Source organism: Mesoplodon densirostris, chromosome 17 (assembly GCF_025265405.1).
Source record: "Mesoplodon densirostris isolate mMesDen1 chromosome 17, mMesDen1 primary haplotype, whole genome shotgun sequence".
NCBI classification, from domain to species: Eukaryota; Metazoa; Chordata; class Mammalia; order Artiodactyla; family Ziphiidae; genus Mesoplodon; species Mesoplodon densirostris.
Window position 1 is genome coordinate 43,848,907 of NC_082677.1, and position 15,421 is coordinate 43,864,327.

Sequence of the window (15,421 nt, forward strand, 5' to 3'; positions counted from 1 at the left end):
ATCCATATTAGAGCCTTTTTCCTGATTTTTCTGACTAAAGGGAATGCATTCAGAGCAGGCATATTTTTAAACCTATATTATTAAAGCAACTCTGGCTGAGACATTTCCAAAAGAACTTTTTTAAAATCTTTGAAATTATTTTTGATCATTAAACAATATTGGTTTTTAGTGACTATTGATAAATGTCTCTACACTTATATAATTATTAAGCATTTATACAATTATTATGTATCTGAGAGTCCATTACTTCTAATCTGTATAATAATTGCAGTAGTCAAGAAGAAACATAGATAACATAAAAGAGAGTAGATTGGAAAGTTAGTGGAATGGGAAATTAACATTTATTGAGCAACTTTGGTTGAGTACATTAAATATTTTATCTAATATGATGAAGGAAAGAAAACCTACAATTTGACTGTTAATGTTGGAAGTTTATTCCAGAATATACTAAAAGAATGTAAAACATATAATTTAAAAGATTTGAGAGAGCAATTGACTATGAGTGTCTGAAGTAAATAAGCAGGAAAAATTAAGGTAAACTGAATTTTAAGTCCTCCTCTAAATAAATTGGATGATCCATGCCCTATAAATTCACCCCTTTCCTTATTTGGAACATGCAAAAAATCTCTAGCATTATCTGTTCACAGCAATTTTTCTATAAAGAGAAGCAAAAATATCAAAGAATCATCACTTAAACAAACTAAATCTTGGAAAAATGTTTTAAAGAATTTAAATAGTGTTTTCTGATGAATTAGATATTAAGTAATAAATGAAGAAAAAAATTAGCCATGACAGTTCACAAATATGTTCAACAAATCAGTATGCCATTATAATAAGTGATTTACTGATTATTTTTTCCTATATATACTTAACTATAGTTAGTAATAAGTTATATATGAGAACTTAGACTTTCCATCATATTTGAAGATAATATTGCTACCTATAAATGTAACTTTAGAATTTGAAACATATTTCAGTTTCAAACTTAGAGTGAATTACCTGTTGATTCTAAAACTTTGTTTTTATTAAGAAAACATATTTATAGCTACAGTTGGGTTAATTAATAAGCATTTAAAAATAATATTTGGCTTCATATAAAGAATGAAAGAGGTGCAAATACACAATTCTAGAATTTACAGTCTTATTTGGAAAATATGCCACATACCTGAAGAAATCAAGAATTTAGATGTCCTTTGCTAATTTACACATAGTTAGGATATGTAGCAATTACCATGTAATTGTAATGCAAGTATATATTTAAGTCTTAGTGGGGAAAAATACCCAAATCTATAGTTAATAGCCTCGTTTTAACATTCTGACTTTTCCAATTATCAGATGACTAACATCTAACAAATTCCATAAACTACCCAAGAATTAGCTTTATAATTGTAAGTAGAAAGAGTAACTATTATCATTTGTGGTTGTTTTGAGATTTAGATATAATCTATATAAAGTATATATATAAAGTACTTAGCACGCCAAGTCAGGGGAACACTCTTGGTAGACAATTTTATGTTTTCTAAGAAAACATTTATTATGAGAGGATCTAACAATAATGATGACTTTATTTTTTTGCTTTGACAGTTGAAGTCCTGATACTATATCCAGATTCAGATATGTCTGGAACTAGTTGATTCATGTATATATTCTTTAATTCTCTATGTGCTTCAAGATCATTGTGAAGAACTCCATTTTTTATTCTATGAATTCAAATCCTGGCTTTGCATTCTTTATAGATATCTGAATTATAACTAATAAAATTATCTACCAAGAGTGTTCCCCTGACTTGGCATGATAAGTACTTTATATAGATTATATCTAATCTCACAACAACCACTAAATATAATAGTTACTCTTTCTACTACAATTAAAAAGCTAAATTTTGGGTAGTTTATGGATTTTGTTAGATGTTAGTCATCTGATAATTGGAAATGCCAGAATGTTAACACGAGACTATTAACTATAGATTTGGGGTATTTTCCCCCACTAAGACGTAAATATATACTTGCATTATAATTACATGGTAATTGTTACATATCCTAACTATGTGTAAATTAGCATAGGGCACTTAAATTCTTGATTTCTTCAGGTATGTGGCATATTTTCCAAATAAGACTGTAAATTCTAGAATTATGCATTTGCACTTCTTTCATTCTTTATATGAAGCCAAATATTATTTTTAAATCCTTATTAATTAACCCAACAGTGACTATATAACAATTGTCTTCTATGGACTCTATATTTATGGATACATTTAATTTTCAAAACACTCTTGGAGAGTAGGCACTTTTATTATTGCCCACATTTTATAGATGATTAAAAAGAGGGATGGTGATGTCAATTAAAGAATGTCACTGGCCATCTGGTTCTACGAGGCTTGAGCCACTTCAGTCTCTGACCATCAACACATCCTGAAAATAATTCAATGTGGAGATACAGAATGATGCATTCTGTGCTCTGGGAAAACTAGCAGAATAGATCTTCTGACAGTCAGGAGAAAAATTTATGAACACCAAATCTTGCATCTTCCCATACTTAGAAACGCACTAAATTTATTAACAGAGATATCTGTTCCTCTTGGCTAACAGTAATCTTCTACCAAGATGTGTGCTTGACTACACGTACCTTGTCTCTCAAATCACATATATACTGACCTTCCCCCACCTCTTTGAAGCTGTTCCTCAGAACTATCTGAGAGGCTGTCTCCCAGGTTATGGTCATCAGTGAATCCCCAGATAAAACTGAAACTTACAGCTCTCATGTTGTGCGTTTTTATTTGTCAACAATTTCGGTGACCACGAAAGGACCCAGAACAGACTTCTGTCCTTCACCTGAACTCTATGAGGATTCAGAGCCTTGGTACAATCAAGGTGCCCTCATTCCTATCCACTTCCTCATTGAGGCCAGCTGAATTTAGATGAGTCTCTCCTGGTTCTCAGATCTCCTGAATATTGGTTGATGATCCTGAGTTTTATTTGGCAGTGAATAACAGGTACCTAGGGAAAGCTGCACCACATTAGTCTATAGAGAGGCCAATGCTGCTGACCTCAAATTTACCTTAAAACAATGCTCAAACAGAGATGAAACAATTCCCACACCAGGATGAGAAGACAACAGCAGAAGTAGACAAGATGCCAAAACTCACCTGCATAATTATACATGTTTTCTTAATTTCTTAGACTTTTGCATATGAATCATTTTTTTTCTATCATGAGCACACTCCTATGCAGTTTTAAAATTAATCCAATTATTGGGTTTATGATCAATTATCTACATCTAGTACTTCTGGGTTACCTTGGTGGATTTCTCCTCTCCAAGGCTCTAACTGGATAGCCTGTAGGAAATTTACTCTAGAAGAAAGAAATTATAGTTCTCTTCTGGCCACTATTAGTATTACTAAATGAGACCCCCCTCACTTGGCCAAACAATTATACTTGCTCTGACCATGGTCATGAATAAAAATTTTCTTTAAAGGTTATTCAATCTCAGTCAGAACAGTGAGCTAAACATCTGTCAAATGCCATGCTCTCCCATTATTAGAAGGAACCTTCATATAATTATGGATGGATATATAAAGTTAATATCAGGTTACAATCATGTAAGTTTAAAAGCTCCCTTATGTTGGAAACATTTAAACCATACTAAGGATAATCAGCTTAATAACACTAGGAAACTGGGCTGGGTGTCTTATGAAGAAGGTCAATATATCATTACCTTTAAGATAGTGATTCATGTGGGACAGACTGAGTCAGATGACCTGGGAATATACTGGGTCACACCTAATGGAAGTTCTTGGCTTAAATTCTTAGTAAGGACCCAATTAATCCTATTATCTATATTGTATTCTGCTTATTTTACAAGATTATGGTTTCATACCTTACCAAATGTGTGACTGAGCCTCTAATAAAACTAATGATGACTAGGCGACTTTAAATGATTGACCAAATATATAGTTCTAAATGAATTCAATGACTGTAATAGTGTAACTCTAGATATGGGAAGAAGCAACAAGAAGGAAACTTTTCCTGGACCATAATAAACTAATAAAACAGGCAGTCCAGTGATATTTGGCTACAATTAACAGGGCATAGTCTACTAATAGCACATTGATTGACTTATCAACAAAATCTGGACCTGACATAGGAGTGAGGATTCCTAGTACCATGGGACAAAATGGTCACGAAATGCCTCCTAAACCTTGGTTGAATTTATGACCATGAGGGAATACTGCCAAGTAAAGAATGTTACTCGCCATCTGGTGCTACAAGGATTGAGCCCCTGCAGTCGCTAAACTTCAACACACCCTGAAAGGAATTCAGGATGGAAATCAGGAATGATGGATTCTGTGCTCGGTGGAAACTGTCAGAACAGGCCTTCTAATAGATATTTTCAGAAGAAATTTTTATGAACCTCAATTACTGCATCTTCCCATATTTAGAGAAGCACCAAAATCATTACTGGATTCCTCTTGACTCACAGTAACCTTCTACCAAGATATATGCTTGCCTGCATATACCCCTTCTCCAAAATCACATATATACTGACCTCCCCCCACCCCAAACCTCTTCAGAGCAATTCCACAGAGCTGAGAGACTATCTCCAGGACTATGGTCCTAATAAGTTCCTAAATAAAACTGAAATTCACAGCTCTCATGTTGTGCATTTTAATTTCAGTTGACAGAGAGCTTGAATAAATTACCCAAAATCATATACTTTGCAAGTTATAGAGTCGGGATTTAAATGCAGCTGTTCTCGATACACATACAGAGAATACTTTCGTGAAAGAATACTTACTAACAGAATTAGTTCAGTACATGAATTCCTTTTATAGGAATATTTTAATTAAAATTTTAGACATTATATTACATTCTTCCCCATAAATTTCATGAAAAGTCATACTCTCTCTAGTATCCTCCATACTTATTAAATTTATTTCTGCTTTAATACATACAGGAGATGGATGAAATAGTGAGTGAGTATAAGCCATGAAAATGGTCCTGAAGGAACAAAATAGACATTATTGGAAAATATGAAATAGAAAACTGTTTTAGTGTTAAGTTCAATGGTATATAATGTAAAGAGTTGAAACTAAAGAAAAAAAGAAAATTTAGATTACACAGTTATTGAATATATAATAAAATAAATTATAATTTCTGAAAACTGTAGAATAGTGGAATGTCTTCAAGTACACATGACAGGTAATAAATAAGTTTTAGTGGCAACATTTTGATTTAGTAGAACATTGCAAAATAAAATTATGCAAGGTAAATAAATTACCTGAGTTACTAAAATTTGAATCAATGTAAAAAAATAAGTTAGATATTTGTGATAGCAAAACAAAAAGGGTTAATATTTAAAATTCAAAAAGTGAAATTTACTAGCACTTGTAGATTGTATTAATGCAGAACGAAATGAAGGTTAATTATTAAAATGCCTAAATAATCTTTATTTTTTCCAAGATGATTTTTTTTCTTCCAAGATGAATAGACTTGTACAGATGAGGCTATGTGGTCTGCTGTAAATAAGCACATACTATCTGCAAAACATTCCACTAGGTGATGTAATATTAAGGACAAAAGCTAATGATGCTTTCTATTTTCAAGTTCTTGCTACCTTCATAGAAAGACAAATAGACCAAGCTGAGTTGTACACACAAACAAATATAATTTAGTGAAAGAGGAACATTTTAGAAAGTGCTACATATTCAGTGGGAGATAACAGGGGGCTTGCTTTATTCTTATCAGAGCTACGGAAGTAAAATTACTCTTTTAGGTACTATTTTGAAACCTTATTTTGAGACCCATTGAGACGTGATTGGCAAGAAAAAGAAGAAATTATACTTAAGAAAACATAAGAAAGGGCATGTAGGTTTTGAGTGCCTACGTTGTTCCAAGCACTTTACATGAAGTACTTCATTTATATTCATTTAATCTATCTTTATTTAATCTACACACTAAAAGCCTTAGATAGCATTATTTCCTTTCTATAGTTGTAGTCAGTACAATTAAGAGAGCTTTAAGATCACACTTCCAGTCATCAGAGTGTCAGGGTTTGACCTGGCATAAATAAGTAAAAAAAAAAAAAAAAAAAAAAGTCATTTTCACTACAACACCCACATGGTATCAATCTTTACAGGTTTCTGAAGTGTGAGGAAACAAAATGAAAACAATTGTATAGTATATTTTAATGTAACAGAGATGAATTTTTGAGGTTGGTAAGCTTTTTTTTTTTTTGTCTTTATTTTTCATGAAAGACAAACTATAATTCTGAGGAGTAAGGTGTGTTTGTTGTAAAGGTGGTAGGGAGATTTTTTTACAGCTATATTTGGGACTGATTACAGGGAAATAAGAGGGAGAAACTGCTGAGATATTCTGGGTCAGTGGTTCTCATAATTCAGCACATATCACAAACACCTCAGGCCTAAATTTGCATTTCTAACTAGCACCTGGGTGAGCTGATGCTGCTGGCCTAGGGTCCCAATTGAAGAACCACTGCTCTAGTCAGGAAGACACCTGCATTCAGAGAGACATGGCAGAATAATATTCATCTGGGTTTTCTACTGCTTTGAGACTCCTTAGACAAAGGAATAAGATTTGTGTGATAGTATATTTTCATTGATTATAACATAGTTAATTATATTAAAATTCTAAAATTTTAATTTAATTAAATTTCGAAGTTGGGAATCTAATATACTATAAAGGATCTGCATTAATATATCAGGACTGCTTTAAATTCCTGAAAACATGAAGAATTAAATAAATATACTACCACTCAGCAGAAGGAAATATACCATCTTTAAAACTGCATGTCACTGCTGTGTGAAATGCTCTCATTCTCTTCAGTAAAGGATAAAAATGTCATGCATAATTAAAAAAATAATTTTGTGTTTTGATTTTGAATATGCATCTTTATATTATTTGAATACATTCAGTAATTCTAAATAAAATTCATTTTCACAATTAATTTGCTTGTGTTATATACAAAAGTACATTCAGTAATTCTGAATAAATATATCCACACATTTTACTTTATTCCATATTTCATTAGACATTTCTCTTACTTTTATGTATTATAGGAAGAAATATGGGGCAGATGGGAAAAAGCCTTCCGTTATTATTTTTCTCTACCTTATACTTTATATTTATTCAATAAAGAATGGATATGATTAATTATAGATTGTCTAACAAACTAAATATCTTTAGCAAATTAAAGCAATTCATTTTATCTATTGGTCATGATATAATACCTTCTCCAAAATTAGATCTTTTAAATAACTTTAAACAGAAAATATAACAGCATTTACAGTTTCACATAAAATTAAGTTATGTAATCTAATATGATCAGATGTTATCAAACAAAAATTTCTTTAATTTTGAGAATACTGAATGAATATTCAAAATGTGCATATTCTTAAACCCTATCCCTAAAGAAATGATTGAATCTAAAACATGCATATAGTTATTTTATATTGACTGAAAAAACAGGAATATCTTTGCAAGTATTGAGTACACATAAATGAAAAGAAACATTATGTTGCACTGAACCACAATAAGTTTGTGTTTAAATAATTCTCTAAATAAAGTATTTCTAATGTGTTAGATATCTCACACTGTTAGAGAACAGGATGGGATCAAAGACGTGAATGTTGCCTCTAAATGTTGAGCTTTCTAAATAAATGGTTTCAGCTTTAGAATGATGTTAGGGTTGGGGATTTCTGGCTGGAAAATATAATTCTGAATGTCAAGTTCATGGTATTCAAGCTCTTCTGCTTTAAATGTCAGGGCTGTTCTCCTGTATCAAGCATTGGACTGATAAAAGCAGCCAGGGAAATAGAAAACAGAAATGAAATCAAATATGACATATAGAAGGACAGAGCAGAGTACTGGGAAAACTCACATCCTTTACTGGAAAAGAAACAGTACTTGAATTAAATTTCTGAAAATGAGTTAGGTTGTTTTTAAATTTTATATTCACCACCAGAAAACTAGAAAATTGTGAAAATAAAATAAACTTTGTATAATCTGATTTAAAAGAATGAAATTGAATAATTTTTATCACTGTGTAACCAAAAGTTAAAAACAGAAGTTTTGTAGAAAGGATATACACAAAAAGTTTTTCTCTTTCACTTAACTATGGTTTTTCTTACTTGCCTTTTTCGCCTCCTTACTTGAACATAAGAAACACTAACACTGGTTTATCAAACATTTGTGAGATAAGAGCTTAGTTAACAAACTGCTGAATGACAACATATTTTTCTTCAGTGGAAAAAGATCAGAGAATGTTTCTCCATTATATACCATCACTTTAAGTAGGATGTAAAGCTAAAGTGATATAAAATGCAACCTATCCATTCAAGAATTTTTATGTGTTTATGTTTTAGGTTTCGGATCACAGTTGATTTTTAACATATGTTTTGGTTTGGTTGCTGACAGTATAATATGTGATAAGGTGCTGGAATTTTTTAAAAAGTGAAAGGCACATGAAAAACAGTCCGATGTAATCTACCCTACAGACCCATGGGTGATAAAATCAGAAAGAAATAGGAACACTTACATTTACTTTAGAAGAATATAAAATTTCAACCATACTTCTCTATCATTCCTATATCCGCTTATATAAAAAAGGTGTATTATCCTCATTTTATATATGATGTCTTTCAGGTTTAGGCACTTCCAATATTGCACTTTGATTTTATACAGCAAATTATGCTTATTTTTAAAAGAACATCTTATAGCAGCTAGATAATAAAATTTGTTTTATATATTTAATGTATTAATAATAATGTCTCTTAAAATATGTTAAATTATTTTAAATAAAAATTCCTTGAGTATTCTACCTATTGTATGGTAAATAAAGTTCAACTGGAAACAAATATATCTGCAAATGAGATGTTACTTATTGCACATTCCTTTCTTACCCTTTTTGATTGTTTTCTGTAGAACGGACTAACATATGCTCTCATGAGACTATTAAATAAACAAAGGTTCCACAGCAATTTTATTTCTATTTCTTTAACTTTAATGGTGATCTATTGAATCTGTACAAAAGGCGAGGGTTTAGTTAAAATACTGCCTAGACTTTTCCCCTCTCTTGGCTTCAAACATTTAATACTATTATTAAATCTTCTACTGTTTACCTTTGAATAATGTGTGTAAGGCTTATTTAGTTTTCTCCTTTCTACAATTTCTTCCACTCAATAGCAATAAATTAGTTAGTCCTCTTAATGCAAATTTTTGGAGATCTTTTCAGTGTATGCTTTTCTCATATTAAGGACTCTTCCAGAGAACTTCCAACCACCTAGATGTTTGAATGCTAATCTCTGTGACCTAAACTCTGCAAATCACTCTATAATCTCTTGGGATCCGAATGTGCTCCCTGGCAGAAGTTAGAGCATTTATAGGGGTCCTTTATTTGTTTTCCTTTCCTCTGGGGTCATGCTACTGTGCTTCTATTGTGCAATGACTGAAAACTATTGCTTCATATTTTATCCAAATTCTATTTTCTTAGAATGAAAATTACACCTAATAACATGATTTACTTCATCACCGCTAAAACAGAAATCAACATTGTTTTCTCAGAGTTCACCACATAACTATAATATATAGCCAGGGTTAAAAATCACTCTATAAAGTAGAATGTACTTTCTTTCAAAATAGAGGAACCTTAAATTATCCTAAAATACGATACACATTAATTTTCTGTCTATCCCTTCAACTTCTATCCAGTTTCATATTACCTCAAAAGATAGATTTAGGGTATTTTTAAATTTTCTTAAGCTAACCTTTTATTTCTTTTATCTATTTAGTTTCTGGCTTCTTGAAGATTCAGCCCTCACATCAGCAGTATTGACATTAACTGAGAGCACATTAAAAATCTAGAAGTTCATCCTCTCTCCCAGATATGCTGAGTTGAAGTCTGAAGATTCGCAAGATCCTTAGGAGATACCTGAGGGCCCTACGTTCTGAGAAATCCTAAATAATATACATGCTACAAAACTAATGGAAACCAAATAAAGCTGACACAGGAGAAATCAAGAAAACTAATAAGACTTTTAAAAGACCATCTAAAAGGTGAGTTATTTTGTTTACAGTTGTGCTGATCATATATATGCAACTGCTCATATATTATATATCTTTATATTATCTTACAGAAAATTTCCCCCTCAAGTGGTGAAGTGATACTCAAAGTGAATATCACATGTGGAAAGTGAATTGCAGCTCTTTCATTTGTGTGTGTGTGAGCCAGTTCCAGTGTACGGGTCAACAAAAACATGCAGTCTTTTTCTAACATTAGTTTATTCTGTCATTTAGTTCCATTTAGTGTCATGTTGTGTTAGAATTGTTAGAGTACACATACACCAGTTCAAGGAAAGAATGGTCATTCTTCGGAAATAATTGACAGAATAATACTTTCACTACTTTATTTTGCAAGAAAGTCAAGACATCAATAGTTATGTCACTACTCCTTCAGTCCTTCTGAAATCTGTATGGAATTCTATAAATGAATAGGTGGATTATCATGTTTACTTAGAGAAAGGTAAAATATTTTTGAAAGATGAATGTAAATATATTATTTATTATTAAGGTAAATTTAGCAGTATTTTTTTCTGCTTAATACTTCCTTCAACTCAACAAACTAATTAAGTAAACTTGTTATAAATATCTTCTGAGAGCAAGGTAATGTGCTGGGGGCTGCATAGAAAGATAGATAAGATGTCTTTATCAAAGAGCTAACAATTTGGTCGGGGCACATGAGGTATAAACAGGAGAAAAATCCATGGAAAGGAATGTGTCATTAAAGAATACCAGTGGATATAAAAAAGAGAGAGAGGGACAGAGAAAGGGAGATAACATTATTTAGCTTTGAAATCAAAAGGAAATTCATGGAGAAAAGATAAAATGTAGTCAGTTGTTAATGATACTAGGTTGGAATTCCTGGTGGATAGTATCACATTGGGGAAAGTCTGATGGCAGGAAACAACAGAAGTGGTTTACCTGGCTGAATATATAGGAAATTTGAGGGAAGAAAAGTTTAAAATGATATCTTGAGTGAGGCCAAATAGGGAAAGGGAGAATTTATCTGCAATGCAGCTGGAAAGTTTTTGACTAAGTGAGTGACAAAAGCAGTGATCTGTTTAATAAGTTACAGCATTACACAGATGAGCTGGAGAAATGTTGAGTTATTTACAAGGTCTGCAATAATCTTGGTAAGAGAATAATCATAAAGGAAATGAGACATTATACATAGATGAGGTAGTGGAGGTAGATGCTACACCAATTTGACAATAATTGGATAGAGAGAAATTCCTGAAGAATCAAAGATCGCCCAAAGGAATCTAGCCAACTTATTAAGAGATAGTCTCATTTGCAGATAGTGTAAAGAGAAAGAACTGATTGCATTAAGAAAGTGGTTTGGGACAAGCTAAATTTATGATGCTAGTGAAAAATCTAGGGAGAAATGTACAATAAGCAGATAAAATGCATGTCTAGAGTTAGCAGTAGAAATAAAGACCTATCAATTTAATTTGGCTTCCATTAATTTGTAGTATGGATAGTATGTATATAGCTAGAAGATAAGGTAAAGATGTAGAATTGCATGAGGACCATGAAACATATTTGAAAAAGATATGAAGAGACCAAGAAGTAAATTAGAGAGCATAATTTTAAGGAGAGAGAGGTGTAAAGAATAGAAGATAGTGAAGGAAATAGAAAAAAATAATAAGTGTTCCAGAATAAGAGGACAAATGCAATGAAACAAAGGAAGAGGAGAATTGCAGTATTTATCAACTGTTTCAAGAATTTCAAAGAGATCAAGAGGAACTAAATAAAAAAGATTATTATTGAATATAAACTTAAGCATCAGGCGTGTTTGGACTTTCCAGATAGTATCTCTGGGATAAATTTCCTAAAACCTGGGATAATCTCTCCACTTTAAGGTCCGTTGATCTACTTACCAACTTATTTCCATGAGCAAAGTCTGTTCTCAGCAGTACCTAGATTTATGTTTCATTGAATAACCAGAGAATCTTAGGGAAGTCATCCTTAGAATTCTACCTATCACAACTGGAATTTTCTTCTTTAAGGTCTATATAACTTTTGCTGTACATCTTATATTCCATATTCCATGTGTAATGCTAGGCAGTCAATTTCACGTTTCAGGTACCTCACTCTTGGTATCTAAGTGAACATTTATTCATAAGGTCTCTCTAAGTAATACTTAGCACTGAAATGCTAAGGATGCTGGCTTCTTCCAATAAGAAGAAATGCTTTCTGTGTCCATTGTGAACCTAGGATTCACTCTCTTGGGATAGGGTATTCAAAGACAGAGCTTTGGTTTCCTCTCCAATACAGTGCGTGGTGAGGTAGTGCACCCTTTCTCAATGAGTTGTGTACTATGCCTCACTAGGCAAAGAGAGTTGCTGTAAACATATCTCCATGATTGAAGCCTGGCCAAAAAAACAAACAAAAATTATTTTCAATAAAAACACTATTTTTCTCACATTGGACCACCTTGAATACCATAAAGCTACATATGTTATTCTTTATATTCCCAAATCCTTCCCTAAGTCTCACTACAGAAGAGCAGTAAGTGTTCCTGTTTAATCAGGTAGATTGCATATGGAAGGGAATATAATTTAAATTATGGTGCTACGATGGCACTGGGGATACAAATTAGGCCTTAGAGATATAAAAATATCCATATTCTCAGAAAGTTCAACATAGAGGAAATATCATTTTCTCACTAGAAGAGAGTAGCAAGGGTACTCTGTCCACAGAAATGATAGCCTCGCCATTGTTGGTAGCTCCTGCCTTGTTTCTAACAAACAGATTGTCCTGCAGTGCATTCCTCTCATCCAAATTTGCTGTTTTGCATTTTAATTTTGCTAAAATGTAATTCCAAAAAAATGACAAAACAAATAACATACCCCAAATTTGCCACAACAAACTCTTCTTAAGAAACAGTAAGGGGACTTCCCTGGTGGTGCAGTGGTTGAGAATCTGCCTGCCAATGCAGGACACATGGGTTCGAGCCCTGGTCTGGGAAGATCCCACATGCCACGGAGCAAGTAGGCCCGTGAGCCACAACTACTGAGCCTGCACATCGGGAGCTTGTGCACTGCAGTAAGAGAGGCCGCAGCAGTGAGAGGCCCACACACCGCGATGAAGACTGGCCACCGCTCACCTCAACTAGAGAAAGCCCACGTACAGAAATGAAGACCCAACACAGCCATAAATAAATAAATAAAAATTAAACTAAAAAAAAAAAAAACAGTAAGATTTTCATTTAATCCTCTATTGTGCTCTTGGTTTCACTTATTGCTTTGTCCCAAAATTCAACTTTATCTTGATATTCACTGTATGACTATTCCCTCTACCTATCCAAATAATCACTGCTGTTTAGACACAGACAAACTCATATTCTGATGTGATAAACAGCAGTAGCAGTTCTATTCTACTTCATTTCACAGTGAGGCAAGAAAAGCTAGAGTTATAGAACACTCTTTTTTTTTCCAAATAATTCTTTTATTCTTTAAATTTTTATTTTATTTTATTTATTTACTTTTGACTGTTTTGGGTCTTCACTGTCGCGCACGGGCTTTCTCTCGTTGCGGAGAGCAGGGGCCACTCTTCATCGTGGTGTGAGGGCCTCTCACTGTCACGGCCTCTCTTGTTGCTGAGTACAAGCTCCAGACGCGCAGGCTCCGTAGTTGTGGCATGTGGGCTCAGTAGATGTGGCGCACGGGCTTAGCTGCTCCACAGCATGTGGGATCTTCCTGGACCAGAGATTGAACCCACGTCCCCTGCATTGGCAGGTGGATTCTTAACCACTGCACCACCAGGGAAGTCCCTGGGGTTATAGAACATTCTTAATCCACAGAATATCCTCATAATGAAGTTGAGGCCACAGATGATTGAAAAAAATTGGGAAAAATATTGGTTAAAAATTCAGATATTTTATCTGGTATCCATAGCTTAGAATTGAAAGAAAACAAAGAATGAAAATATGTATGTAAGGGAAGTATTTTCTTTAATGCGGTATATATTTTTTGATTACTTATTATCTAACCCTAACCCTGATTGTGAGGCACACTTAGATATAAAAAGTTACCCTTGCCATCAAGCAGCTCAGGATCTAGCTGCTGAGAAATGAAAAGGAAATAATTCATGAATAATTAATGAGGGGCCAAATCAGGAAAGGAGAAAGATATAAAATAATAGTAAAATTTTATGGGAATCACAAGGAGGGAAGAAGGTTCTGGTATAATGTAGATTGATTCTTCCATAAGTGTGCCTATGAGGGCCCCTGCTAAGTTGTCAATATCCTCTCCAGTAGCCCTGCTTCTACAAGTCCTCGTGCAAGAATGAAAATTAGACAAGTGTAGTTCTGATTATGATAAAAAGGAAAACTACATACATCCGTGCAGGAACAACATTCAAGAGAAGTAGAGAGTTTTCAAATGGAGACTGAAAAAGGCATTTAAAACTTTCAAGGACCTTTGTTATTTCTTCTGTTTTTAATTTTTTTCACTTTATTTCATTTGTCCCTAAATCAAGATATTTTCTGATCTAAATTATTGGTCTGTTGTGAAGATCAAATTTAACAATATAGTACACGGTGCAAAGTGATGTCCAGAGAGTACTATTAAAGTCATTCCTCTTTGTTGATGAACCTATAAAACCTTTAAAATAAATTTAAATTAGGAAAAGTAAAATAGATTATTAATTACATATTAAGTAAAATAGCTATGATATAATTCTGGCATACCAGTTCATGAAATTGGGTCTCTTTGTAATTTGATTGTGATAATTTTGTTCTCTATATATTTATGATTTATAGAAAGCTGACTATAAAAATTATGAGATGCATATGACTGATGTAATTAGACCATGAAAATGAATGAAATCTTCTGACATATTAGGCAGTAACTCATTTAAATGAGATGCCTAATTTGTTAGCTTCCATGGTCAGATCAATTTTAGATAAGTAATTTATATTACTGAATTATATTCCAATTTATGCAGACAAAAATATTAAGCACTGTACGGCCTGTTGAGAGACTGCCAAAAAAGCATGGACTTTAGTGCTGAGAAGGTTAAGTGTATAAATGTTTAATGACTTAAACCAACAAGCAAAGATTTTTAAATGCAGTAAAAATAAATGATAGAGTTCAAAGTATTGACAATTGCTAATTTATGAACTATTAAACTTTACCAGCTGGTCTAGGTACTGCAGGTATAGTCTTCTAATGAAGGAAGTCTTTTGCAAGCCAATAATATTGTTGTAATTTACTTCTAATAATGTATTTTAATAGAATTTGCACTAAGAATTTGAAATGCCTTTTTCATTGGTAATGACTGGAGTGTTGGCTTATAACTGAACTACAGGGATCTATTTATAACCACTTAAACACTCACTGAGT